At 43.4% G+C, this 27,707-nt stretch overlaps 1 pseudogene; it reads right to left on the reverse strand.

The window, feature by feature from the left end:
- Positions 1-2,305: 2,305 nt before the first annotated feature.
- Positions 2,306-27,695, reverse strand: LOC147118722 (Ig heavy chain C region-like; annotated as a pseudogene).
- Between the last annotated feature and the right edge of the window lie 12 nt (positions 27,696-27,707).

The raw sequence follows: 27,707 nt of genomic DNA on the forward strand, positions 1-27,707 counted from the left end.
TCAGTCAGATCGAAGTGTGAGTGGATTGAATCTCCTCACCTTCACTAGAGTGACGGCAGCGCTGTAGGAAATGCTCAGGAAGAACAGGATGATGAACGTGGAAGCTGTTGTCCAGATGTTGCCGCTCTCTTCCTCATAGTCTTCAATCAAGATGTACTCTGAGGAATCTACGGGGATGTAGGAGAGGAAATATATTCAGATCGTTTATTAATCCAAGATATCTTATTAAATATTCTCTTTTCTTTAAGGTATTAGTTTGTTCTCTAATTTAATTTTCAATGTATGTCTTGTGTTAAGTTAATCACTCTCAGCAATCTATCTCTGTTCCTAACTCCACAGTCGCTCTTCCTTTAGGATCTTCCTATAGTCCGTGTTGGAAAATATGACATTTGTTTTATTCAGTGTCAAACGCAAATTGATTTTGCACCAATTTGTATGATTTATCATTCGGAAATAATATAAAATATCGAGGGAGGTTTACTGTTTGATATCGATTGTTTTAACGATAGTTTTAGATAACTACTTATTTGGAGACTGTCAAGGTGGCTGGGTAAGTGATCAGATGTGAGATATAATGTTGTTTATTCATTTTGTATGGCAATACTCTGAACATAATTAGAGTTTCCAACAAGAACATTGATTCAGTGTATGTGTAGGACCAAAATGGGGAAATGTTTTCGGACAGTGCGTTGGTAGCTGCCTTTTTCCTGATGGCAACTGTGTTCATATAATGGAGATTGGTTCACCTCCCCTCTTTCTGGTGGGGGAGTGGGGGTACATTGGGTTAACAATTGCCCTTTCCCCTCTCTCTCGTGGGGGAGTGGGAGGTACAGTGGGTTAAAAATTGCCCTTTCCCCGCTCTCTGGTGGGGGAGTGTGAGGGGCAGTGCGTTAACAATTGCCCTTTTCCCTGTCTCTGGTGGGGGAGTGTGAGTGACAGTACATTAACAATTGCCCATTATAAAAGATGTAATAGCAGAGCACTTTGAAAACAGTGACAGGATCGGACAAAGTCAACATGGATTTACAAAAGGTAAATCGTGCTTGCCTAATCTACAGAAATTTTTTGAGGATGTAACTGGTAAAATAGACAAGGGAGAACCAGTGGATGTGGTGTATTTGAAGTTTCAGAAGGCTTTCGATAAGGTCCCACATAAGAGATTAACGTGTAAAGTTAAAGCACATGGGATTGGTGGTAAGGTACTGACTTGGATAGAGAACTGGTTGGCAGACAGGAAGCAAAGAGTTGGAATAAACAGGTCTTTTTCTGAGTGGCAGGCAGTGACTAGTGGGGTACTGCAGGGATCAGTGCTCGGACCCCAGCTATTCACAATATATATTAATGATCTAGACGAGGGGATTAGATGTAATATCTCCAAGTTTGCAGACGACACAAAGCTGGGTGGGCGTGTGTGCTGTGAGGAGGATGCTGAGAAACTCCAGTATGATTTGGACAGGTTGGGTGATTGGGCAGATGCATGGCAGATGCAGTATAATGTGGATAAATGCGAGGTTATCCACTTCGGAAGCAAAAACAGGAATGCAGATTATTATCTGAACGGCAATAGATTGGGAGAAGGGAAAGTGCAACGAGACCTGGGTGTGCTTGTGCACCAGTCGCTGAAGGTAAGCACGCAGGTGCAGCAAGCGGTTAAGAAGGCAAATGGTACGTTGGCATTCGTAGCGAGAGGATTCGAGTACAGGAGCAAAAATATCTTGCTGCAGTTGCACGGGGCTTTGCTGAGACCACACCTTGAGTATTGTGTGCAGTTTTGGTCGCCTTATCTGAGGAAGGATGTTCTTGCCATGGAGGGATTGCACTGAAGATTCGCCAAACTGATACCTGGGATGGCAGGAATGACGTATGAAGAGAGATTGGGTCGATTGGGCTTATATTCGCTGGAGTTTAGAAGAATGAGAGGGGATCTCTTTGAAATTTATAAAATTCTAACAGGACTAGACAGACTAGATGTAGGAAATATGTTCCCGATGGCAGGGGAGTCCAGAACCAGGGATCACAGTCTAAGGATAAGGGGGAAGCCATTTAGGACTGAGATGAGGAGGAATTTCTTCACCCAGAGAGTGGTGGACCTGTGGACTTCTCTACCACAGAAGGCAGTTGATGCCAATTCATTAAATATATTCAAGAAGGAGTTAGATATATTTCTTAAGGCTAAAGGGATCAAGGGATATGGGGAGAAGGCAGGGACAGGGTACTGAATTTGGATGATCAGCCATGATCTCATTAAATGGCGGAGCAGGCTCGAGGGGCCGAATGGCCTACTCCTCTTCCTGTATTCTATCTTCTATGTTTCTATGTTTCTATGTCCCACCACACAGGAGTAGGAAGCGCCGCTGGCCCACTCCTCCGCTGCAATGGATAACAGGCTGTACATGAAGAAGGAACTGCTGCCGTTCTCCGCCATCACCTCGGTGTTCTTGTATTTGCCGGAATTCACCGGCTTGTCATTGACGGTCCACTTGACGAAGATCTCTTGGGGGAGAAACCTCTCACTAAGCAGGTGAGGGTGACGAAACTCTGAGCGGAGATTTCTTCTGCCGGGGGCAGGAGGACAGACACGGCCTGTTCCCGCGGATCTTTAGCTGCAGAGCAATCACAATGAAGGTCAATAAACTGGAGAATTCCAGAGACAGTGAAACCGGCGGTTAGATGTGAGAAAATAGTGCTTTACGCTGAATTTTAAATGATTCCCTTTCCCCCTTTGTGTCCTGTCCAGTTTTCTAGCCCGGAGCAGAGGGGAAAGTAATCCTCTCTGGGAGTTTGAAGAGTTGGACTAGAAAATTTTATAGAATTTACATCATAGAAACAGACCATTTGGCCCAACTGGTCAATGCCGCTGTTTATGCTCCACACGAGCCTCCTCCCACCTTACTTCATACCCAAACAACAGATCCTTCTATTCCTTTTCCCCTCATGTACTTATCGAGCTTCCCCTTAATTGCATTACCCCGGTTCCCAGAGTATCTAGTTAGTGGAATTGCCCGTTTAATTGAAAGAGTCATCCATTAACAACAACAACAACTTGTATTTATATAGCTCCTTTAACATAGTAAAACGTCCCAAAACGCTGCACGGGAGTATTTTAAGACAATACATTTGACACCGATCCACATAAGGATAAATTAGGGCAGCTGACCAAAAGCTTGTTCAAAGAGGAAGGTTTTAAGGAGCTTCTTAAATGAGGAGAGAGAGGTAGCGAGGCGGACAGGTTTAGGCAGGGAACCCCAGAGCTCAGGGCCTAGGCAATAGAAGGCACGGCCGCCAAAGGTTGAGAGACTGTAATCAGGAATCCTCAAGAGGGCAGAATTAGAGGAGCACAGATACCTCGGGGCTGTGGGGCTGAAGGAGATTACAGAGATAGCGAGGCCATGGAGGGCTTTGAATACAAGGATGAGAATTTTGAAATCGAGGCGCTGCTTAACCGTGAGCCAATGTAGACCAGCGAGCACAGGGGTGAAAACACTTACGGGAACGAATTGGCCCATGCACCATCACCGGAAATAGTCACAGTGTCTCACTTATTGCTACAATCTGACCGCTCCCCTTTTTGCTTGTGGATGGAACGTCTTATGGGAGTCGGCATATCCTGATGGCTCGCCACGCAGGTGAACTCATCCCCTCTCAGCCAGGCTTGTGTCGAGATGTTTAAGTTGCTGATCACGCTGTTGGGAGCCTCTCCGGGTTGGACGGCAATCTCTGATTTCAAAGTCTCCTTTTCTCGGGTCCAGGACACGTTGACTCCATAAGGAGCATTCGACACGACGCAGGTTAAGGTCACCGTCGCCTCCAGTAAGACCTGTTCCAGTGACGGTTGTGGAAGAGTGATTTCTGGATCGTTGCATGAGGAATCAGCTGTGAACAGAAATGAAGATCAAGCAAAGCTTCATCTTCAGAATCAGGACACCAATATTCAGGCTTCACTCTCTCAAGGAGAATAAATCACCTTTGAGATATCAACCTCTCGTTTTGCTTAAACACCATCGTTATTGGAAGGACAACGAATTGACAACGATTCCTGCAGGCTCTTTAACATTTCCTGTGTATTTGCTCCCAAAGCTACCTGTCCTGGGCTGTGAAGCAAATACATGGCGTCAAAATGAATAACTCCGGGCGCAATTGTTATGCGCACTGAATAGCGCTCTTCCCGAAATCCCTTGCTCCTTTACGCCCGTCTGTAGATCCTTGTGCCCAAACGCATTCGCTCGTTATAATGGCTCCGCCTCCTGGGTCACGAGCTGCACACGGAAGTTACAGTGGTTCAAAAGGAATGCCGCATGTAATCCAGGATTTTAGGTGCAACAGGAAACAAAGTTAATTTTCTGGTGTCTTGTTGCGATTTTTGGGGCGATAAAAATGTGCAGGAATCAGTTGCAGCTCCCGTCAGAGGAGTAGTGAATGGTCGGGAGAATGGAGTTCCAAGAGGTCTTTGGGTGGTGAATAATTTGTAATGCCGATGTGAAGTAATTTGTTCATTTCTGTCATTTCTGCTCATTTCTGCACATAACATGTCTGGTGAGAGAGAGTCAGAAGGAAATATGACCGCAGGGCAGTAATAGCAACATAGGAACAGGAGTAGGCCATTCAGCCCATCCAGCCTGTTCCGCCATTCAATGAGATCACGGCTGATCTACACCTCAACACAATCTACCCGCCTTGTTTCTGTAACCCTTGATACCCTTGCCAAACAAAAATCTATCAATCTCAGTTTTGAAATTTGCAATTGACCCCCAGCCTCAACAGCATTTTTGGGGGAGAGAAATCTGGATTTTTATTACCCTTTGTGACAAAAAGTGCTTCCTGACATCACCCCTGAACGGCTCGGTGCTGTTATTAAGGTTATGCCCCTTGTTGTGGACTCCCGCACCAGAGCAAGTGTTTTCTCTATATCTCCCTTATCAATTAAGTTTTTCAACTTGAACACCTTAATTATATCACCTCTTAATCTTCTATACTCAAAGGAATACAAGCCTATTCTGCGCAGCCTGTCCTCATAATTTAACCCTTTCAGCCCCGGTATGGTTCGGGTGAATTTGCGTTGCATCCCCTCTAAAGCCAGTATATCCATCCTGATGTGCGGTGCCCAGAATCGAACGCAGTTCTCTAAATAGGGTAGATGTCCTTTCTAGCAGTGGGTCCCGAGACAGTTACCAGTAAAGGGTTCCAGACACCTACTGTCGTTCCGATTATGATCAACAACTCAGGATAAACCTGAGACCGAGGACACCTCATGCACTCTCTGAAATCAGAGCAGAGGGAAACCTTCTTTGGCGAGGTTATGGAATCCTGAACCATGAGGAATCCTGATTCAGAAGATCGTGGGTTCAAGTCGCACTCCAGATACTTACACACAAAATGTAAGCTGACACTCCCAGTGCAGTACTGAGGGAGCGCTGCATTGTCGGACGTGCCGACTTTCGAAGGAAAGGTTAAACCGAGGCCCCGTCTGCTCTCTCAGTTGGACTTAAAATATCCCATGGCACTATTTCGAGGAAGAGCCGGGGAGTTCTCCCAGGTGTCCAGGCCAATACGTACCCCTGAACAAACAGCACCAAATAATAAGATTATTTGATCTTTATCGCATTGCTGTTTGTGGGACCTTGCTGTCTACAAATTGGCCGCCGCCATTTCTACGTTACAACAGTGACCACATTTCAGGAAGTACTTCATTGGCGGTAAAGCGCTTTGGGACGCCCGATGTCGTGAAAGGCGCTATGTAAAGGCAATTCTTTCTTTTATTTTATATTGGAAGAAAACACAAACAGCATGATTGTAAATTAGAAATAGAGCTTTCTCAGGGTAAACCTGAGACTAAGGACACCTCACTCACTGTCTGACATCACAGCTGAGGGAAACCTTTGTCAAAGTGATGGAATCCTGAAAGGTCAGGAATCCTGAGTCAGCACTGACATCAGAAGGAAACACAAACTGTATGTTTGGAAATTAGAAACAGTTCTGTGCATTTTACTAATTCCAATAAAAGTCCTGACTGATATCAGCGCTCAGAATGATCTGGGACTTCTCGTGGTTGTGTCTCTTATCCTGAGACCTGGAGATGTTTTGGCTTTGGGTGTCCCCTTGATGAGAGACCGGGCAGGGATAGACCGAGCCGGTGAACCATTGCCCGGCGGGGAATCTCAGCCGACTGGCCGCCGAGAAGTTCCCGTTCACTTCAATGACGGGAGAGGTGACGAAGCCTGAATCCATGAGCTGTCCATTCTTCAGCCAATTTACAGTCACTGACTTTGGACGGAAATCGATGATTGAACACACGGCGGTTGCTGACCTGCTGCTGATGATTTCTTCACTGGAACGCAGGGTGAGGATGACAGTTGGATGATGTACCACACGATCTGCAAGAACATACATTTTATTGGGATTATTTGTTGCAATCCAAACAATTAAGAACTGTAAAGCGGTTTTTTACATAGAATCTACAACACAGAAACAGGCCACTCGGCCCAACAGGTCGGTCTTTATGCTCCACATGAGTCTCCTCGCTCCCTACTTCATCTCCCTATCAACATAACCTTTTATTCCTTTCTCCCTCCTGTACTTATCTAGATTCCCTGAAACGCATCTATGCTATTCGCCTCAACTACTCCTTGTGGTGGCGAGTTCCACATTCTACTCACTCTCTGGGTAAAGAAGTTTCTCCTGAATTCCCTCTTGGATTTATTAGTGATTATCTTATATTTATGGGCCCTTGTTTCGAGCTCCTCCTCAAGCAGAAATATTTTCTCTACGTGTAACCTTTCAAACCCCTTCATAATTTTAAAGGCTTGTATTCGGTCACCCCTCAGCCTTCTCTTTTATAGAGAAAAGATCCCAAGCCCGTTCATTCATTCTTGACAGTGACAATTTTTCAGCCCTGGTATCATAAGAACATAATAATATAAGAAATAGGAGCAGGAGTAGGCCAATCGGCCCCTCGAGCCTGCTCCGCCATTCAATAAGATCATGGCTGATCTGATCCTAACCTCAAATCTTCTATCACTCTCCATCCACCCGAACCCATGTGATCTCCCGGGAGAGGCGAAAAACCAGTTAAAAAACCCAATGGCCAATTTGGGAGAAAAAATCTGGGAAATTCATCTCCGACCCATCTAGGCGATCGAAACTCGTCCAGGAGATCACTCTGTCCCTATATTTTCGACAGTACTTACCTTCTGTCAAGGCGATCTCCACCCCAGCCAGGAACAGGAATAAAACCATCTCCTGAAATCTAACACAGAATTGGAACACAGGAAGTAGGAGCAGAAACAGGCTACACGGCCCCTGGGCCCACTCCACTACCCACAGGGCCATGACCATTCCGAACCTTGACTCATGTCCAATTTCCTGCCCGCTCCCCGTAACCCTTAATTCCCTTTACTTCTAGGAAACTATCTATTTCTGTTTTAAATTTATTTAATGATGTAGCTTCCACAGCTTTCTGGGGCAGCAAATTCCACAAACCTACCACCCTCTGAGTGAAGAAGTTTCTCCTCATCTCAGTTTTGAAAGAGCAGCCCCTTATTCTAAGATTATGTCCCCTAGTTCTAGTTTCACCCATCATTGGGAACATCCTCACCGCATCCACCCGATCAAGCCCCTTCACAATCTTATATGTTTCAATAAGATCGCCTCTCATTTTTCTGAACTCCAATGAGTAGAGTCCCAATCTACTCAACCTCTCCTCATATGACCACCCCTTCATCCCCGGGATTAACCGATTGAACCTTCTTTGTACTGACTCGAGAGCAAGTATGTCTTTTCTTAATTATGGACACCAAAACTGTATGCAGTATTCCAGGTGCGGTCTCACCTATACCTTGTACAACTGCAGTAATACCTCCCTGTTTTTATATTCTATCCCCCTGGCAATAAAAGCCAACATTCCATTGGCCTTCTTGTTCACTTGCTGCACCTGCATACTAACTTTTTGAGTTTCGTGCACCAGGACCGCCAGATCCATTTGTACTACAGTACTTTCCAGTTTCTTGCCATTAAGATAATAACTTGCTCTATGATTTTTCCTGCCAAAGTGCATAACCTCACACTTTCCAGTATTGCATTCCATCTGCCAAATCTCTGCCCACTTACTTAGCCTGTCTATGTCCCCTTGCAGGATTTTTATGTCCTCCTCACTCACTACTTTCCCTCCCATCTTAGTATCATCTGCAAACTTTGATATGTTACACTCGGTCCCCTCCTCCAAATCGTTAATATAGATTGTAAAGAGTTGGGGACCCAGCATTGACCCCTGCGGAACACCACTAGTTACTGATTGCCAGTCTGAGAACGAACCATTTATCCCAACTCTCTGCTTTCTGTTAGAGAGCCAATCCTCCACACACGCCAGAATATTACCCCCAATCCCTTGATTTTTTATCTTAAGCAATAATCTTTTGTGTGGCACCTTGTCAAATGCCCCTTGGAAGTCTAAATACACGACGTCCACTGGCTCCCCTTTATCCACCGTGTATGTTACTCCCTCAAAGAACTCAAGCAAATTTGTCAAACATGACTGCTCCTTCATGAAACCATGCTGAGTTTGTCCTATTAAATTATGTTCATCCAAATGTCCCGTTACTGTCTCCTTAATAATGGACTCTAACATTTTACCAACCACAGATGTTAGGCTAAGAGGTCTATAGTTTCCAGCCTTCTGGCTACTACCCTTTTTAAAAAAGGGTGTTACATTAGCAGTTTTCCAATCTGCCGGGACCTTGCTGAGTCCAGGGAGTTTTGGAAAATTATTACCAATGCATCCACAATCCCTAACACCACTTCCCTCAAGACCCTAGGATGTAAGCCATCAGGTCCAGGGGATTTATCCGCCTTGAGTCCCATTATTTTACCAAGTACCAGTTCGTTAGTGATTTTAGCCGTATTTAGCTCCTCCCCCACTAGAGCCCCCTGCTTGTCCAGTGTGGGAAATATTCTTAGTGTACTCTACCATAAAGACTGATACAAAATATTTGTTCAGCGTTTTTGACATCTCCATGTTTCCCACCATTAATTTCCCGGTCTCATCCTCTAAGGGACCAACATTTACTTTAGCCACCCTTTTTCGTTTTATATAACTATAGAAACTTTTGCTATCTGTTTTTATATTTTTTGCTAATTTACTTTCATAATCTATCTTCCCTTTCTGAATCAATATTTTTGTTATTTTTTGCTGTCTTTTAAAGACTTCCCAATCTTCTATCCTCCCACTAGATTTGGCTACCTTATATGCTCTTGTTTTTAGTTGGATACTATCCTTAAATAATTTACTTAGCCACGGATGGCTATCTTTTGTTTTACACCCATTATTCCTCAGTGGAATATATATTTTTTGGAAGTTGTAAATAACTCCTTAAATGTACACCACTGATCATGTACCGTCTTACACTTTAACCTGTTTTCCCAGTCCACTCTAATCAATTCCGCTCTCATACCTTCATAGTCTCCTTTATACAAGCTCAGCAGGCTTGTTTGAGATCCAAACTTCTCACCCTCTAATTGAATATGGAATTCAACCATGTTATGGTCACTCATTCCAAGGGGATCCTTTACTAGGACAGTTTTATTAATCGTGTCTCATTACACAGGACCAAATCTAAGGTTGCTTGCCCCCTGGTCGTTTCAGTTACATACTGCTCAAGAAACCCATCCCTAATACACTCAATGAACTCATCCTCAATGCTGCTCTGCCCAATTTGATTTGTCCAGTTAATATTATAGTTAAAATCCCCCATAATTATAGCTGTTCCCTTATTACAAGCCTCAAATATTTCCTGATTAATACTCCGTCCAACAGATTTGCAACTGTTCCGAGGCCTATAGACTACGCCCACTGGTGTTTTTTCCCCCTTATTATTCCTTATCTCCACCCAAACTGTTTCACTATCCTGCTCCTCTGACCCAATATCATTTCTCTGTATTATAGTGGTTCCTTCCTTTATTAACATAGCCACCCCACCTCCCCTCCCTGTCCTTCCTGATTGTTAAATAACCTGGTATGTTTAATTCCCAGTCATGGTCACCCTGCAGCCATGTTTCTGCAACGGCCACAAGATCATACCCATATGCAATTATTTGTGCCGTTAACTCATTCATTTTGTTACGAATGCTACGTGCATTCAGATAAAGAACTTTCCAATATGTTTTCTGAAACTTAGTTCCTGTTTTTTCCCCTTTTAGTACTTTACATTTTACTCCATACCTTCTGTCCCTTCCTGACACGTTCTGTTTTTTAATTCCCCCACTGCTACCTAAGTCTCTGACCTTCTCCGTTGTCATTTCTATTATTTGCTGTCTAGAAACCCCCCCCCCCACTAATTAGTTTAAAGCCCTCTCTACAGCCCTAGTTATATGATTCACCAGGACTCTAGTCCCAGCACTTGCCAAGTGGAGTCTGTCCCAATGGAACAGCTCCCTCCTGTCCCAGTTCTGGTGCCAGCGTCCCAAGAAGCAAAACCCATTTCTCCCACACCAGTCTTTGAGCCACGCATTTAACTCTTTAATTTTATTTATCCTAGCCAAATTCGCTCGTGGCTCAGGTAATAACCCAGAGATTATTACCCTTGAGGTTCTGTTTTTAATTTGACCACTAGCTGCTCATACTCCTTTAACAGAACCGTTTTCCTTGTCCTATCTACGTCGTTTGTACCAACATGGACCACGACAACTGGATCCTCCCCCTCCCTCTCCAAGTTTCTTTCCAGCCCAGAAGAGATGTCCTTAACCCTGGCACCGGGCAGGCAACACAGCCTTCGGGACTCCCGCTCTTGACTGTAGAGAACCCTATCTATCCCCCTAATGATACTATCCCCTACCACTACAACATTTCTTTTTGCTCCCTCCACTTGAATGGCCCCCTGTACCATGGTGCTGTGGCCAGGTTGCTCATCCTTCCTGCAGTCGCCGCTCCCGCCTTCACAGGGAGTAAGAAACTCGATCCTGCTTGACAAGAGCAAGGGCTGCGACTCATTGAACACTACCTCCTTGATCCCTGTACCTGCCTCACTCGTAGTCACACCGTCCTGTCACTGACCACGGACTACATCTGCATTAATTAATTTCATAGATGTGACCACCTCCTGAAACATAGAATCCAGGAACTTCTCCCCCTCCCTGATGTGTTGCAGTGTCTGAAGCTCGGTCTCAAGCTTTTTAACATGGAGCTTGAGTTCCTCCAGCAGCAAACACTTATCGCAAATGTAATCATCATGAGCCTCAATGGGGTCCACCAGCTCCCACATTTCGCAACAGTGACACATCACCTGTTCACCCATATCTATGTAATTAATTAAATTTCTTATTATTAGTTATGAAGACCCTCTGCCCCGATATAGATGATAATATTACACCACTATTCAATAGGACATACCAACTTAAATGTATAAAAGAGAAGGAAGAAAACCAACCAACCAGCTGATCACCAACCTTTTCCTTGAATACTGTCTGTGGGGGCTGTTTGTTTGACTCGTCTCGCTGCTCCACTTCCGCAGTGCTGTCTAAGCCTGGGAGTGGGGAACAAAACAGAGCAAGAAACACACACTCACCTCCCACTTGCCCGAACTCTCGCACTTACCAAACTCTAGCAGCACACAATGCCACAGCACTCTGTGCAACAGCACTAGTCCCGCCCCTTTTATACCCGGATTCTACTTCCGGTTTACACTCCCCAGCAGTTTAATATACCCTTAAAAAATTAAACTCACTTCAAATAATTAACTTTTTAACACACTAAAATTCACAAAATACACTCAAATGACTTTTCTCCCACTTACCAAACTTTAGCAGCACTCAATGCCACAGATCCTTGTAAATCGTTTTTGCACTTCTGCAGTGTCTCTGTATCATTCTTATAATATGGAAACCAGACCTGTGTAAAGTACTCTAAGTGTGATATGGAGACCAGACCTCTACTCGGCCCTCTAAGTGTGATGTGGAGACCAGACCTGTGCACAGCACCCGAAGTGTAATATCGATACCAGACCTGTGCACAATACTTTAAGTGTGATATGGAGACCAGACCTGTACAATGTATACTAGGTGTGATTTGGAGAATAGAACTGTACACAGTATTCTAAGTGTGATATGGAGACCAGACCTTTACACGGTACACTAAGCATGACATGGAGACCAGGAATATACACAGTACACTAAGTGTGAAATGGAGACCAGAACTGTACACATAACTCTAAGTGTGATATGGAGAACAGAACTGTACTCATCACCCTGAGCGTGATATGGAGACCAGCCTTGTACACGGTACTCTAGGTGTGATATGGAGATCAGAACTGTACAAAGTACACTAAGTGTGATATGGAGACCAGAACTGTGCATGGCACTCCACGTCTGAGCTAACCAAGGTTGTATTGAAGTTGAACATAACGCCTCACCTTCTCACAGTTTCCCCCTGTATCCCACAAAACTAACCTCGCATTTTGACGCTCCAGTCGGACCCACTTTGTCGAAACTGGTAGTAGATTGTGCTGCTCCCCACCTCTGACTCGGTGATGGTTAACTGGCTGCTCAGCGTGTAGGATCCCTTCTTGTTGAACACTGATGGGTAGGTCTTCAACCCAGTGGTGATCAGCTCTTTATCTTTACTCCAGGAAAGGCTGGTGATTTCTGGGAAGTACTCCATCGCCAAACAACTGTACATGACGGGGCTTCCGGTGTTGGGTTGTTCACAGGAGGAGAGCAGAGCGTAGAGGGTGATGGAGACTGCATCATTGGGAAAGAATGGCCAATTGAACAAGTTAGACTCTGTAATCCGTGCTTATAACATATCCACACAACTCGAAATGTGACTACAGGATGAACGAATCCGATGCCCAACAGTCCCCTGTGCAGAAAAGTAGAATACCAGTCTCGCCCTTCATTCTTTTGCTTCTGATTTTCAATCAGTGCCATTTATTCAGCAACTCATCGATCCGGGAAAATATGTTTCCCGAGTCCATTCATAAAACGCTTCCGAATTCCAAAACCCCTGTATCAGGCCTCACCTAAATCTGCTTTGCTCTCATGACAATAAAGGAAGTCTACAATAAATGGGTGAAATCTCCTTTAAAATGTGAACCGAAGAATTCAGCACACAGATTTGAATAGGGAACTTTTCCACACCCTGGTTTCTAAGATTCAAGCTTTAGATCAATCGGGATGGATTCGAGTCTCTCTCCTTCCATCTCAGAATTGGAGGAAGAGCGATGCAGCGTGACTTGTGCTCTATCACATTCTACTGAATGGACGTCTCCTGACTTTCCTCCTCCCACCCACTCAATTACTTAAGCTGAATTAAATGCGATTCCCAAAGTCGGTTATGGAACGATGCTCTTTAAATGCTCCATTTAATTTTCCAAATTACTTTCCAACCTCCCACCAGTGAGAACAGGCGCTACTTTCTGGGTCGTTACAGTCACTTCTTGTTGCTGCTTGTACCGAACACATGCGCTGACTCTCTGGTGTATGCGTTCGACCTCTGAACCCCTTCCTTTAAGGGAACGGAAGTACCGGTTTCCCGCACATGCGCAGTGCATGCACGAAACTGGCACTTTCGTTGGGCCTACGGGTGAGTACCCAGTGCGAACTCAACCGTGGAGACCCGAATTTCTGGGCCATAATGTTTAAGGATTGCCAATATTAGATACTTAGGGAAGAAACCTGTCCCAATGATTTAGATTATGGCCCAGAAATTCGTGTAGGGGGCTTCCTGACCTGCACTTAACTTGCGCGCCGGTCGTTGAGCTGTGGGCCCACGTGGAATTCCGATCCGGGGCCTGGTCCAGCTGCTGGCGTGCAGTTCTTGCGTATCCCAGGGGCGCAGTTAGTTCGATGCATCCCCTGGGATCATGTGGGCCATGGAGAGCCAATCGGAGCAGGGAATGCTCCATTCATAAGTCTGACAGGAAGTGCTGTCAAACTTAGAAATACTACGGGCCCCAAAACAGCAATAAATCTTCAAATAAAATTTTTTTTAAATCACATTTTTTAAATAAACTATAAATTACATGAAATAACTAAAATTAAACAGTAATTTAAATTTTTGAAAAAATAATTTTATTTTCTAACAGGGCTAAAAATAAACTTACCTTGCTTTAAAGTATTTAAAAATAATAAACCTGTGGAAAAAATGTTTTAACTTTAATTAATTCACCACTTATCTTGTAAAAAGCAGGCCTTAAGACTGCATTTTACATGTCTAACTTCTGCAGACTTACCATCCCGGGAAAACCTGTAAAAGAAACGGAAGTTCGATGCGCACACACAGCCTCTTCTGCGCGCACGTTTGACCTCAGCCTCTCCTTTCAGGGGAACGGAAGTGCCGGTTTCCCGTGCATGCACAGTGCATGCAGGAAGCCGGCACTTCCATTGGGCTTACGGGTGAGTACCCCGCGCGTACTCCCCCGTGGACCCAAATTTCTGGGACATTATTTTTAAATACTTTAAAGAAAGGTAAGTTTGTTTTAGCCCCGTTAGCAAATGTAATTGATTTTTTCAAAAATTTAAATTATTGTTTAAAATAGTTATTTTATGTATTTTAAAGTTATTTTAAAAATGTGATTTTTTAAGAAATATATTTGAAGTTTTAGTTATGTTTTGGGGCTCATAGTATTTATAGTTTTGACAGCTCTTCCTGTCAATTTTATGAATGGGTATTTCCCTGCTACCATTGACTCTCCATGGCCCACGTGATCGCAGGGGACGCTTCAAACTTACTGCGCCCCTGGGATATGCAAGCACTGCACGCCGGCAGTTGGAGGAGGCACAGGAGTGGAATTCCACGTGAGCCCACAGCACAACGGCCGGCGGGCTAGGTAAGTGTAGGACGGAGGATTGCAACTGCGGGAAGCCTCCGACCCGAAGTTCTGGGCCTATAAATCGATTACTTATCAGCGGGTTCTATGCAAGGAAGGACAAACAATAACTCATGTGCTGACTGCTGATGTGGGCAACTCTGGCTTCTGCTTTGTGCGGATAACTCAAACACCTGCGGCTTATTGGTCAGATACTGAAAGCTCGGTCTACAGTGTGAAGTAACGGAGAGGGTTGATGATGGTGCTGCAGCAAATATTGTACATATAGACTTTCAAATGGCATTTGATAAAGTATCTCATGAAGGGTTATTCGGAAATTAGAAGCACATGGGATTAAAGGGTTGGAGGTAACTTGGGTACATAACTGGCAGAGGGAGAGGAGGCCGAGAGTAGTGGTGAATGGATGTTGTTCTGACTGGAGAGAAATATAGAGTGGGGTCCTCCTTGGGTCGATATTTGGACGATTACTGTTCCTGTTTTATATAAATGACCTGGACTTGTTTATCGGGAACACAGTTACCAAGTTTGCGGATGATGCAAAACTTGGCAATGTAGTAACTCGTGAGCAGGATAGCAGCGGACTTCAGGAGAATATAGACAGACTGGTGAAATGCGCAAACATGTGGCTGATGCAAGTTAATGCAGTTAATTGTGAAGTGGTGCACATTGCGAGGAACAGGGATAGACAGTATAATCTAACTGGCACTATTTTGAGGGGGTGCAACGGCAGAGGGACCTGAGGTGCATATTCACAAATCTTTGAAGGTGCCACGGCAAGTTGATCTGGCGGTTAGCAAAGTGTGTGGGATACTTGCCATTATAAAAGGGGCATTGAATAAAGAAAACAAGGAAGTCATCCTAAACCTTTACAAATTTCAGGTTAGGTATCAGCCAGAGTAGTATATACAATTCTGAACACCACAATTTAGGAAGGATGACAAGGCCTAGGAGTGGGTATAGAGGAGGTTGACCAGGATGATACCAGGGATGACAGACTTCAGTTATGTGGAGAGATTGGAAAAACTGGGTTTGTTACTTAGAGCAGTGAAAGTTAAGGGGAGACACAATAGAGGTACTTAAAAGTGTGAGCGGTTTTGTCAGAGCATGTCGGGAGAAATGGTTTCCGCTGGCGAGGTCACAGATTTAAAATAATTTGCAAAAGAACTAGAGGGGAAATGAGGATAATTATTTTTTCAAACGGAGGGTTGTTAAGTTCTGGAATGCACAAGGCAGCTGGACATGTATTTGAAGAGGACTCATTGGAGGGTTACGAGGAAAAAGCTGGGACGTGATTGGACAGCTCTTTCAGAGCCAGCACAGTCAAGACGGGCCGAATGGCCCCTTCTGTGCTCTGAGATTCTGTGATTCTACAAGGCTCAGCGGAATTAGTTCTTCCCGATTTAATGGAAGGAAACACTTCATAATGTCACTTCCTGAAACTGTTTGTTCTGAAAGTGAGATCAGGATCAGACCAATCTCATTCAATCATCTGATACTCAAAATGTTTAAAGTTCATCAATTCATAAAAAATTGGGCAATTTCTTTTGCAATAAAGTTGAACTCAATTAATGCGCGGTTGTTTCATCAGAGCAATGGAACTTTTTATTTTTATATATCTGGCTGGAGAACTCACAAGTTATTAGTTGGATACAGATAAAGGTGCCTTGAAAAACACGGGACAAGCACTCTCATGTCTGTTACAGTACAGATACAGAGTAAAGCTCCCTCTGCACTGTCCTGCCATGCGCTGTACGGCCAGGTATTGTAAGAGATTGATTCCGAGCAAAGCCCAGTCTACACGGCACTGTCAAACACTCCGGGTAAGATACCGCACTGGTTAAATAGAGAGTAAAGCTCCCTCTACACTGTCCCATCAAACATTCCCAGGGCAGGTACAGCATGGGTTGGAAACTGATTAAAGCTCCCTGTATATTGTCTCATCAAACACTTCCAGGGCTGGTACAGCCCGGTTTAAATACAGAGTAAAGCTCCCTCTACACTGTCCCATCAAACACTCCCAAGGCAGGTACAGCACGGGTTAGATACAGAGTACAGCACCATCTACAATGTCCCATCAAACACTCCCAGGGCTGGTGCAGCACGGCTTAGAAACTGATTAAAGCTCGCTCAACACTGTCCCATCAAACACTTCCAGGGCTGGTACAGTCCGGTTTAAATACGGAGTAAAGCTCCCTCTACACTGCCCGATCAAACACTCCCAGGCAGGTACAGCATGGGTTAGAAACTGATTAAAGCTCCCTCTACTCTGTCCCATCGAACACTTCCAGGGCTGGTACAACCCGGTTTAAATACAGAGTAAATCTCCCTCTACAATGTCCCATCAAACACTCCCAGGGCAGGTACAGCACTGGTTAGATGCAAAGCAAAGCTCCCTCTACACTGTCCCATCAAACACTCCCAGGGCAGGTTCAGCCCGGGTTAGAAACTGATTAAAGCTAGCTCTACACTGCCCCATCAAACACTCCCAGGACAGGTACAGCAAGGGTGAGAAACGGATTAAAGCTTCTACAGTCTGCTGGAAGTGTTTCTGAAATGCTCCTTCTGAATGTCACAAACCGGGTTACTAAAGCCATTTCTGATGCGCTTCCTCAAACTTAACGTCAAACTATCGCATTTCTCACAGATACAAGCTTCTGAAATAAATGAGTCGAATTGTACTCCATGAAACACAAGAGAACAAACCAGCAGGTTTACAATCAGTCAGGAGGACTCCTGATTCTCACCCAATGAGTATTCGCACAGAAACAGAACAGACACAAACGGTGCAACAATCGTGCTCTCAGCAGATAGATCTGTTCAATTTGTCAATTTCAATTATGCTGATTTCTAATTGATCTCTTGTCAATTTCCGACCACCTCAAGTCTGCACGTTTATTGAAATTAAACTGATATTACTTTGAAAAAACTTTCTTTGACTTGCAACCGGTTCTCCCTCCAGCTCTACTATTTAAAAACTGAGTAAGATTTAGTTTCCCTGAAAACAAGTCATAGAGTCATAACGGCACAGTAGGAGGCCATTCGGCCCATCGAGTCTGTGCCAGCTCTCTGTAGAGAAATCCAGTCAGTCCCATTCCCCCGCTCTAACCCCATAGTCCTGCAAGTGTATTACCCTCAAGTGTCCATCCAGTCTCCCCTTTAAAGCATTGGGTGTCCTCGCTTCCTCCACTTCCATCGGCAGTGAATTCTAGGTCCTCACCACTCGCTGCGTAAAAAAAGTCTTTCCTCACATCCTCCCTTGTATCTCTTGCCCAATACCTTAAGTCTGTGTTCCCTAGTCCTTGTACCATCAACTAGTGGGGACAGCCTTTCCCCATCAAGCCTATCCAAACCCGTCATAATCTTGTACACCTCCATCAAGACACCACTCAACCTCCTTTGCTCTAATGAAAATAAATCCAGCTTCTGCAACCTGTGCTTGTAGCTAAGATCCCTCATCCCCGGAACCATCCTGGTAAATCTCCTCTGCACCCTCTCAGGGGTCTTCACATCCTTCCTAAATTGTGGTGACCAGAACTGGATGCAATACTTCAGTTATGGGCTAACAAGTGCTATATAAATGTTCAGTCTAACTTCTCTACTTTTGTACTCAATACCTCTATTTATGAAGCCCAAGATCCCATATGCTTTGTTAACCACTCTCTCAATATGTCCTGCCACCTTCAGGGACCTATGCAAATTAACTCCTAGGTCACTCTTTCCCTGCACACTCTTTAAAACGGTGCCATTAAGTGTATATTGCCTCTCCCTGTTCCTTCGGCCAAAATGCATCACGTCACACTTCTTTGTATTCAATTCCATCTGCTACTTGTCTGCCCATTCTACTAGCCTTTCTATGTCCTGTTGCAGTCGATTGGTATCATCATCACTGTTTGCCACACCCCCAAGTTTGGTGTCATCGGCAAATTTAGAAATTCTACTTTGTATTCCAATATCCAGGTCATTTATATATATCAAAAAAGCATGGCCCCAGCACTGACACTTGGGGAACACCACTGTCTACCATCCTCCAGTCTGAAAAACAGCCATTTACCACAACTCGCTGTTTTTGTCCTTAAACCAATTCATTATCCAAGATGCCACTTACCCACCTATTCCATGAGCCTCAATTTTGTTAACCAGCCTTCTATGTGGTACTTTGTCAAACGCCTTCCGAAATCCATGTAGACAACATCCATTGCATTCCCTTCATCAATCATCCCTGTTGCTTCATCAAAAAATTCATTTAGATTACTCAAACACGATCTGCCTTTTACAAATCCGTGTTGGCTCTCTATTAGCTTAAACCTCTCCAAGTGCCAGTTAACTTTTTCCTTCATTACTGTTTCTAAAAATTTACCTAACACTGACGTTAAACTGACCGGCCTGTAGTTACTAGGATTGTCCTTATGCCCTTTCTTGAACAATGGTGTCAAATTTTGCACTTTCCAATCCTCAGGCACCTCCCCGCATCTAGTGAAGATTGGAAAATTATGGCAAGCCCTTCAGCTACCCCATCCCCCAATTCATTTAGCAAGCCATCTGGAGCAGGCGAATTGTCCACTCTAAGTATACCCAGCCTTTCTAGTACATCCTGTCTCTCAATGTTCACCCGTTCCATTGCTCCTACCTTTTCCACTTCCACCGATATTTTGTCAGCATCCACCTCCTTCGTAAACACCGATACAAAGTATTCATTGAGTATTCTAGACTTGCCCTGCGTCTCTAAGCATTTATCACCGTCTTTGTCGCTAATAGGCCCCACCCCACCTCTTACTACCCGCTTACTGTTTACATGACGGTAGAAGATTTTTGGGTTCCCTTTTATAGTAACTGTCATATTCTCTCTTTGCCAATCTTATTTTCAGTTGCACATCCCCTCTCAACTTATTGTATTTGGTCTGGTTCTCCCTTGAAGAATTCACCTGACATGCATCATACAACCTCTTTATTATTTTGTCATCTTCTCTATCTCCCTCGTCATCAAAGGAGCCCTTGCTTTGGTTTGCTTACCCTTCCCTCTTGTTGGAATGTACCTAGCCTGTACTTGCAACATCTCCTCCTTAAAGATCAACTATTGTTCCGTTACAGTTTTTCCTGTCAGTCTTTGGTTCCATTTTACCCTGGCTAGGTTCTTTCGCATCCCATTGAAGTTAGCCCTATTCCAGTTTAGTCGTTCCATTCTAGATTGTTGCTTGCTCCTCTCCATTGCTAATCTAAATCTTATGATTACGATGATCACTCTTACCCAATTATTCTCCCACAGACACTTGGCCGACCTGGCCCCCCTCATTCCCCAACACCAGATCCAGCAATGCCCGCTTCCTAGTTGGGACAAGAACATATTGGTCAAGGAAATTCTCCTGAACACATTTCAGAAATTGCACGCCTCCTTTCCCTTCACCCATCATTATCCCAATCGATATTTGGGTAATTAATGTCCCCCAATATCGCTGCGATTTCAGAGCAGATTTGATTCTCTACCTCCCTCTCAATATTTGGAGGCCTACAGAATACCCCCAATAGCGTGATCATACCCTTTTTAGTCCTCAACTCTAACCAAATGGATTCTGTCCTTGTCCCCTCAAGAACATCCTCCCTTTCCAAAACTACAGTGTCTTCCTTAGTCAGCACTGTCACCCCCAGCGCTCTTTTTTTCCTTCCCTATCTGTTCTGAACAATCTCTACCCTTGAATATGGACTGCCCAGTCCTCACTGTTTTCAACCCACGTTTACGTTATTGCGACAGCATCATATTGCCACATGGCTAATTCTGCTTGTAGCTCACCAACTCTATTCAGCATACTTTGTGCGTTTATATATATGCATTCTAAACCCATTTTAAAATGTTTTCGTAGTCTTTCTTAGTCTGCTCCTATCTAATATGGTACTACTACCGCCTCTAGTACTATCTGCTCTAGTACTTGCCAACACAATCACTCGTTTATGCACCTTATTCCTCTTTTCTACTACTATATGCTGGTGCCCATCCCCTGCCAAGCTAGTTTAAACCCTCCACAACAGCACTAACAAACCTTCCCGCGAGAATATTGGTCCCGGCTCTGTTGAGTTGCAACCCGTCTGGTTTGTACAGGTCCCACCTTCCCCAGAAACGGTCCCAATGCCTCAGGAAGCTAAAGCCCTCGCTCCTGCACCATCTCTCCAGCCATGCATTCATCTGTGCTATCCTTCTGTTCCTGTACTCATTAGCATGTGGCACCGAGAGTTATCCGGAGATTAGTACCTTTGAGGTCCTGCTTTTTAATCTCTCTCCAAGCTCCCTAAATCTTTCTGCCTATGTCGGTGGTACCGATGTGGGCAACGACCTCTGGCTGTTTACACTCCCCCTCAGGTTGTCCTGCAGCTGCTCAGTGACATCCTTGACCCTGGCTCCAGGGAGGAAACATGGCATCCTGTAATCACGTCTACTGCCACGCCTGTCTGCTCCCCTACCACTATTGCTCTTCCACTCTGTTTCCTCCTCCCCATGTGCAGCTGAGCCACCCATGGTGCAGTGGACTTGACTGTGGCTGCACTCCCCAGAGGAAGCATCGCCATCACCAGAACACAGAAGAGATGTATATCGAAATAATTCGCATTCCAGGGTAATTTGCTGCATTTAATGGGGACTTCGTGACAGAGCAAGAATTTAACAAACCAGGAGACCTTTACATTGACAACCGATTACCCACTGGGTTAATATAATTTCCTCATTATATATAACCTGTAAAATTATCGAGGCAAAACACAAAGTTAATTCATTAAAATCTGCGGCGACACCTTCTCGAGCTGAGCACAGCTGAGTAAGACTTGTATTGTTTCTAAATTAATTTTAGACATAATTTAAAATTCTTTCCAACCCTTGAGGTTTTGCAGTAACTGTAATTCTGTCCTGTGTACAACGCAATTTTGGGAGGACATTTATGGTTAATAAATTCGCACTAATATTAAACTCTAAGTTAATATTGATGTTATCTGATGTTATGCTGCATTATAGTAAAATTAGTTAATATTAATTTTAATCCTGTTTCTGCCTGCTAACTTGTGAACTATTCGGGCTTCTATAAATTAACATGGCACTTATCAATATTAAAATATTAAGAATCACATTAATAGTTAAAGACATGCAGAAAAATTATTCGTTTTACGTAAATCAAATCACATTTGAATAAAATGCTGACGAACTTCTAATTCATTCCCGCTCTCTATCTACACACTTGTGAGCTCTGTATGTTTCTGAACTCTCTGATGTAACATAAACTCCATCTTTTCTCAGTGTGGATTTCACATGATGGATTTAGGAGTGGACTATTTTAAATAGTTCCAAGTCTGGCCGCGATCACATCTCACTAACTACCGATGGACTGTAACACCGTGTGTTTACTAATTTAACTATATAAACTATTTTTATAAATTACAAGACAAACGGTTAGTTTGCAGTTATTAGCAGAGCCCCGGCTGTTTAATAGCACTTACAATCTTTTTATATTTTACACCCGTAATTCACACAATGCCTGCGAAATAATTATTAAATATGTTCTGCTATTTATTGAAAATCAGTTCCGGAATGATCAGTGGAAAACTGGCGGACAACAAATCAATCAGACCATCTTTGACACTGAAATTTAATGAGCAAATGCAGGAGCGATTTTGTTGATCAATTTAACATTAATGAGAACTAAGCATAAATCTCAGATGTAATCTGATCACTGTCTATAATTCTAACCAATATACAGCACAGCTATGGGAGACAGGATGTTGTTAAAATCTAAAATCATATTAAGCTTTGGTAATTAAGTAAATCTTCTTGAATTTCTATTGGTTATTTCTCTGTCTCCAGCCTTATGCAGTCTGCACCTTCCTTGAATTTAAATAGAATCATATGAACAATTCTTTGACTGCCAGCGACGTCCATCGCTCAGCCTATGATCTTACAAACTGTTTAAGATTAGTTTAGTGATAATTGTCTCGCTATCAAAGAAAAAATAATATTGAAGGAATAACATGGTTTCCGCTGTACTGTAAGAATTTAATATCCTGGTAGATTTATTATATTTACAAACTACAATTTACAACACTCATTAAATGCATAATTAAATACAGCCTGTCATTTATCTGTGTGAAACAGGGAGATAACAATTAATGTCAAACCCTCATTAAACTGAACACTGCGGTGGAAGCAGACTGCTGTTATTAAAATAATTTCAGACATCATCAGAAATTGTCTCCAGCCTCTAACATTCTCCGCTCACGTTAATTGTGACCAGTGCTCAGCAGAATTGTAGAAGGAGAATAATGTTTAATACATTAATATTAATACTACAGCATATTGAGTGATATTGGGCAATATTACCGCATTCTAATTGTTTGAGTTACAAGTATATTAATTTAACTCTCCTTCAACCTGCAACTTTTTCATTATATAATTCGTAATTACAATAACATTGCAGCTATTAAATTTGAGCAGCGTAAACCATAGATTAATAGTTGAATCTGTAATTCTCAATTAAGTAAAAAGTTGCATTAAATTATTTTTAAACGATTTTTGAATTATAAAACCTACCTGTTGTCTGCCTACAATCATCTTTCAAACAGTTTTAAACAGATCAGAAAACCCGCAGCAGTTCGTTGTCACCGAGATTAAACATTGCAGAAACGCCAAACAGTTTCACAAATTTACTTATTCAAAGTAACCCAGGCACAGACTCTCCTCAGCATATAAACAGCAAATCACATCACTGAGGGGCTGAATCCCGCAACAGAACGTTTTGTGGAGAAGCAGCTTAATTCTATAAACCCTTTCAACAGAATCAAATGTACCGTTGCAAAGAAATCGCAGTACAGAATCCAGCGAACCCATCTATCACTGAACGAAATAGTTATTGAAATAAATATAAATATAAAACAATGACAGCAGAATTGCGAGTAGACTGATCATGTTTAATAAATTAATATTGATAAAGCACAATGCTGTAATATTGGGTGATATTACTACATTATAATAATTTAATTTATATTAATTTAAATCTGATTCAGGCTATAAATTTATTAATGATGTAGTTATTAATTGCAGTAACTTTTCATGTATTGAATATGAGCATTCGTCAACTTTTAATTAATAGATGATATTGTAGGTATCACAAATAAAATACCTTAAATATCTTAAATTTATTTATAACATCTAATGCTTTCTGTTTTCTACCTGCAATATTCTTTCAAACGCATTTAAGCATTATGTTTGCATTTTAGCAGAAAACCTGCAGCAATTAGATGTCACCGACATTAAACATTGTAGAAACGCCAAACAGTTGAACAACCGTTAGTTATTTAAAGTAACCCAGGCGCAAAGACTCATCAGCAGATAAACACGAAATCAGTCAGGGGTTCCACCGCTCAACAATGGCCCAGTAATTCGGGTCCAAATGAGTGAGTACGGTCTGGGTACTCACGCATCTGGCCGGATGAAATGCCGGCGTTCAGGAAACACCGTGCATGCGGGGAACGCTGGCATTTCCGGTTCACTGAACGAAGGGGTTCAGAGGCACAGCGCGTGCGACTGCACAGGCAGTGCGTGCGCAGTGAACTTCGTCGATTTCATTCATGGATTCAGTGAGGGTAAGTCCTTACAAGTTACACTTGAAAAAAGCATGTGTAAAGTTGCTCCAAGGCTGCGGAGGAAGATATATTTTATCGTGGAGCTTCTGAAAGGCAATATTTTTGTTTGGGAAAGGGAGGAAACTTATTTTAAGAAATGCTGAGGTTAGTTTTAAAGTTTAATTTTTTTTTTTTAAACAGGTTTTCAGTACGGTAGGTAGAAGGAGCAATTGTGGCTGTGTGAATTGAATGTGAGAATGAGTGTTCTAAAATGAGTAATGTAACATTTCCAACACTTTTAAGAAAGAAACTTTTCATCAGTAATAAGTAATTATGTATGTATGTCTGCATATATTCCTTTACGTATATGTATGTATGTTTTATATTCCTTTACTTATGTGTATGAATGTATGTTTTTAATTATGATTTTCCAATAAGTTACTTTCTCTGAAAGTCATAATTAAATACATACATTCATACACATAAGTAAAGGAATATATACATACACGCAAAGGAATATATACAGACATACATACATAATTACTTAAAAGAATATATTACTGATGAAAAGTTTCTTTCTTAAAAATGTTGGAGTCATTTTCACATTTAATAAACACAGCAAATTCAATTCACATAGCCACAATTGATCCTTCTACCTACAGTACTGAAAACCCGTTTTAAAAAACAAAAATAAACTTTAAAACTTACCTCAGCATTTCTTAAAATAACTTTCCTCCCTTTCCCAAACAAAAATATTGCCTTTCAGAAGCTCCACGATAAGAAATAGCTTCCTCCGCAGCCTCTGGAGCAACTGTACTCATGCTTTTTTCATGTGTAAGTTGTAAGGACTTGACCTCACTGAAAGCATGAATGAAAGCGGCGAATTTTACTGCGCACGCGCTGCCTGTACAGTCGCACGCGTTCTGCCTCTGAACCCCTTCATTCAGAGGACAGGAAATGCCGGTTTTCCCCGCATGCGCTGTGCATGCTGAAAACCGGCATTTTCTCCGGCCAGACACGTAAGTACCCCGACCGTACTCGTGCGTTTGGAAGGGAATTACTGGGCCAACATTTTACATGTCAATAAAATGAAAAATTTAACAATTGCACGATTTGCCCCCTCGCATCTGCGACTGAGGGTCCAAGGAGGTGCATTGCACAAGAGGTCATCGTCGTACGTATCCTCACACTGTTCCCTTTCGGGAACTGTATGAAGTGGTGGAAGGATTTCTGGCCACGTTAACACTCCTTCCGTGACCATAACCATCTTCATACCAGCCATTAGGGTGGTTAGTCCTATGGCGTGAGGGTTTTACGGGCTCCCACAACCCATCTGAGGGGAGGGGCCACCCACACCCGCGGACGCAAGTATCCCACTGGATGTCCACCCAGAATTTATAGTTGGAGCTCCGACTCCACTTGCCAGGATTGTCTGGAGCGGGGTTCGAAACCCTACTCCTTCTGGCCCAGCGGCGGGGATGCTTACCGCTACGCAAAAGGCCCACTCCGCGCAAAAGGTGACACTCATACATTTCCTGCACCTTTTCCCTCCCCGTGACTGGAGCCCTATGCTGCCACTTGAAAGACCAAGCTATCATCTGTCCTTTTTGCGGCGCCTTTGACTTCTCATTACCAATGATGAGCAGGCGCTGCGCCTCCACCTCGTTGAGGAGATTGCTGAGGTCATCATCAGTTCAATTGTGAGTTCTTTTAATGCCGTGAATTGTGCTCATTCCAGCCATTTCACGTTGCTAATCGGGTTGGGCCTTTGGCGTAGCGGTAGGATCCCCGCCGTCGGGGCTCAGAGCGCGGTAGAGTTTCTAAACCCCACTCCAGACAGTCCCAGCAAGTGGAGTCGGAGCTCTGGCTCTAAATTCTGGGTTGACATCCAGTGGGATATTTGTGCCCGTGGGTGGGTGGCCCCCCCCTCCTTGTATAGCTTGTGAGAGCCTGTAAAACCCTCCTGCCATAGGACTAACCACCCTAATGGCTGGTCCAAAGATGGTTATGGTCACGGAATGAGCGTTAATCAAGGCCATAAATCCTTCCACCACTTCATACAGTTCCCCAAAGGGAACAGTGTGAAGACACGTATGACGACGACATTGCTAAATAAATAAATGGAATAAAAAACATTATTTTAGGGCTTTTAAAAGTCTTTAAATTGCTTTAATTCTGTTTAAAACTACTTCAGATTCTTCAAAATAATGTAAACGTTTTTAAAAGTTTATAAAAGTTACCAAAAGCTTCATAAAAATACCAAAAACCTATTTAAAATGCTGCTTTGCATGTAAAAATGCTTAGCAGCTTGTGAGAAACATTGGGGGCGTGTCCTATTAAACTGAGACCTCAAGGGGCGTGTCTCAGTTGCACAGCGCGCTGCAGGCTTCGCGCTGGCTGCACTCCTGGGCGGCGTGACGTCAGACGCTGCCCGGGAGTCAACATTTCAAAACACCAATTCCAGGCGTCCCTGAAGCTCAACGGCCGGCGCTTCGGGTAAGTGCAGATCGGGGGCTTACACGCGCGGCAAGCCCCCGACCCGAATTTCTGGGCCAATATCTTTTTCTGGAGAAACTGTTTAAATCTATTATCCCTTTGCAGCAAAATCAAATGAAACATTGCAAAAAATCTCAATACAGAATTCACCGAACCCAAGTTTCAGTGAATGAATGAATTATTGAAATAAACAGAAATATAAAATAAAGGCACAGGTAAGACAATTACTGAATGAATGAATGTTTCTTACCTGCAGTCACCGTCACCATGGTGCCTTGTCCCCAGTATTCGAGAGACCCAGCATGTCTTGCACAGTAATAGATGGCGGTGTCTTCGGTCCTCAGGTTCTTCATGTCCAACCTGAAGATGCCGTTTGAAGTCTCTTTGGACGCATAAATCGGTTCTCAATCCCTGGAGCGTAGCTCTTGCTAAATGAAGTGTAGAATTGAGCGAGTCACTCCAGTCCCTGTCTGGGAACCTTTTGGACCCAGTAGATGCGATAGCTGCCAAGATTGAACCCGCTGGTTTTACAGGTCAGTCTCAGGTAACCTCCGGGTCTCCTGGTCTCTGCCTTTGGCTGAGGCAACACGAAATCCGACTGAACACCTGTAAAAACAATCAAAAACCCCGAGGATTAATCCTGGAGAAATGATTCCTGACTCTGTAACATTCCAGAGAGAGACTGACACTGAGACAGTAACAGTGAGAGATTGGACAATAAAAACTACTCACCGGATAAGAAAGCCAGCAACAGACTGAGAGAAATCGCCGACCTCATCCTCCTGGCAATGTGTGGGAAATGGTTTT

Source organism: Somniosus microcephalus, chromosome 4 (assembly GCF_052327205.1).
Source record: "Somniosus microcephalus isolate GS21.2 chromosome 4, FLI_Smic_1.0, whole genome shotgun sequence".
Taxonomy (NCBI): domain Eukaryota; kingdom Metazoa; phylum Chordata; class Chondrichthyes; order Squaliformes; family Somniosidae; genus Somniosus; species Somniosus microcephalus.